The sequence below is a fragment of the Anneissia japonica genome, unplaced genomic scaffold (assembly GCF_011630105.1).
Source record: "Anneissia japonica isolate Jap-2015-1 unplaced genomic scaffold, ASM1163010v1 scaffold41683_len10624_cov109, whole genome shotgun sequence".
Taxonomy (NCBI): Eukaryota; Metazoa; Echinodermata; class Crinoidea; order Comatulida; family Comatulidae; genus Anneissia; species Anneissia japonica.
The window spans coordinates 6,847-9,068 of record NW_022729001.1 but is presented as its reverse complement, the minus strand read 5'-3'; the positions used below and the strand labels follow the sequence as shown (position 1 = coordinate 9,068).

The 2,222-nt window shown below is 30.6% G+C and overlaps 1 long non-coding RNA gene across 1 annotated transcript; it reads right to left on the bottom strand.

Annotated features, from left to right (window-relative positions):
• Positions 1-399: 399 nt before the first annotated feature.
• LOC117114569 lies at positions 400-1,956 on the bottom strand. Its single transcript, XR_004446389.1, has 3 exons — positions 1,812-1,956; positions 1,075-1,165; positions 400-558 (listed from the first exon to the last, which is right to left on the bottom strand). It is a non-coding gene; the product is annotated as an uncharacterized LOC117114569 (long non-coding RNA).
• Positions 1,957-2,222: the final 266 nt, after the last annotated feature.

Genomic DNA, 2,222 nt, shown 5'->3' with positions numbered 1-2,222 from the left:
TCAGTGTAAAAATGCTTACAAAGAAAATTCTAGTACTGTAGGAGTGAACAAGTGCAATGAATTTCATTATTAAGCGCAAACATATGCCAGGCGGAGCATTTAAGTTACACAAAAGAAAAGTATTGAATGATGAAATCTTAATATGTATTAACAACATTATTTAGACTATAACTAATATTATCAAAGTCAATAATCAAGTAGGCCTATCTCAATAAAGTTTTCAAGATAGCTGTTACACTAAAGAGGGCGCTAGACTAATATCTTTGGCTGTCAGGTGCTAGGAGAGCGCACACAATCAAAGTTCAAACAATAATTCAACAGTTACACCCATTGCCATTTACTTTCTATTGTAAATACATTATTGACTGAATTGACTTTGGAATAATAACGAATAAGAAACATTATTTGATAGGTTTAAAGAATGCTACCAAATATCTTTTGACCAGCAGGCCTAGCTATGCATGATAAGCTCACGCTAATTATAACGAATAACTTTGATTTTTAAACAAGTTGTATCAGTGTACTATGTACGCCTAGTCCATAAAGAAGTATAGCTCTCTGAAAATGACAAACAAATCATTAAAAAAATAATTTGAAATCAATTTGATAATTTTTCAGTAACATACAAATTATAAATTTGAGCATAGAAATTATTAAATTTAATAAAATTTGTAACCTGATTTTTATACCGGACTGGACTATATAATAACAATAAAAATAATAAGCACTTCCTGTTTTATCATTTTCGCTGTAAAAAATCTCTAAACATTATTGTAATACACTAATTTACATGTTCAGGTAGATCATTTTTGTATTAATTTAAAAAAAGTTGTTTATGATTGTGTTGGTGTTTTGCATGGGACAATAATACATATTAATTCAATTACATATTTCTTCGTTTTTGTTTCAGTGTCATTCTTAGTTTGCCCTAATAATTTCGTTTATGGTGACATTGCATGATGAGCTTACATTTGCAAGAAACTGTGTTTTTATTAATAATATTATAATTTGCTGTAATTATCTTTTGAATTAAATGATGTTGAACTATAATTGAATACTGTATACATTACATACCAATTTCTCATTTACGAGTTCAGGCGCGGCTCTAATAAGGAGTCTTACTTCATCCCATTGTCGGGTAGACGCTGCCAGGTATAAGTCGTCACTGCGATGGCAAAAGGAAACAGTCATAAATATCTACTTAACTAAAATAATACAATAGCTAATAAATCATTTACACAGTAATATCAGTGAAGCGATAAAATTATGTATGATAGATACTACAGTAATTGATTATAACCTATGATTCATTTTGATTATTAATAAATGAATGAAGTTTTTATAATCTACTATTACATAACATTGATGTACTATGTGCGCAGTGCCTTGCATCCGACAACTAGGAATACTGTACGCCCTCAACGGAGAGGAGGCGGGTTTCCAACTTATGAATCCAATGATCAAGGAGGTGCTGTCTATGTCTGAATAATTATTAGCATCACCATTACTATTGTCTATTATTAGGCTTTAATTAATAATGCCTCAATTTAATTAACAGAAAAATAATTCAAAAAATACAATCATTGTACATAAATTATTGATTGATTTCTTGGCTAATAATAAAATACCGATGTCGATATTAGAACACCAAGTGTAAATATACTATTCGAAGTTCGTTATAAAATTTCATTATAATAATCTTTCTTTTCTTTTCCAATATTATTTAATCAAATTATTCAAGTTAGAAATGCATACAATTAAGTTATAACGTACGTCTAAACACAGGTAAAATAATATTGGTAAACACTTACGCTGTATATTGCCTTGAAGCCATCTTCTTTGCTTGTAGATTACAGTACTTTATAGTTTTATACAGTACGCTAACAGGTTGGTGAGTGTGGTTTGCTCAGTACAGTAGTTGTGTATACAGTACGCTAACAAATTGTTGAGTGTGGTTTGCTGTGACATACACAGCAGTAAGTGTTATTGTCAAGCATTCAAGCAAATGTTCTGATTGGCTACCTTATCCACTTGATGACATACGCTGCAAGATTATCAAGCATTTGGCAGTTTTGATTGGTTACCTGAATCAGGAGGGAACTCATAGCACCTCCCCTGCCTTATAATCATATGATACTTTTGATAAAATGTAATAATGAAGCAAGGAGGATTGAAGTGATAGACGTGTTTACTGATAACGTCATAGGCTATGTGGATTATTT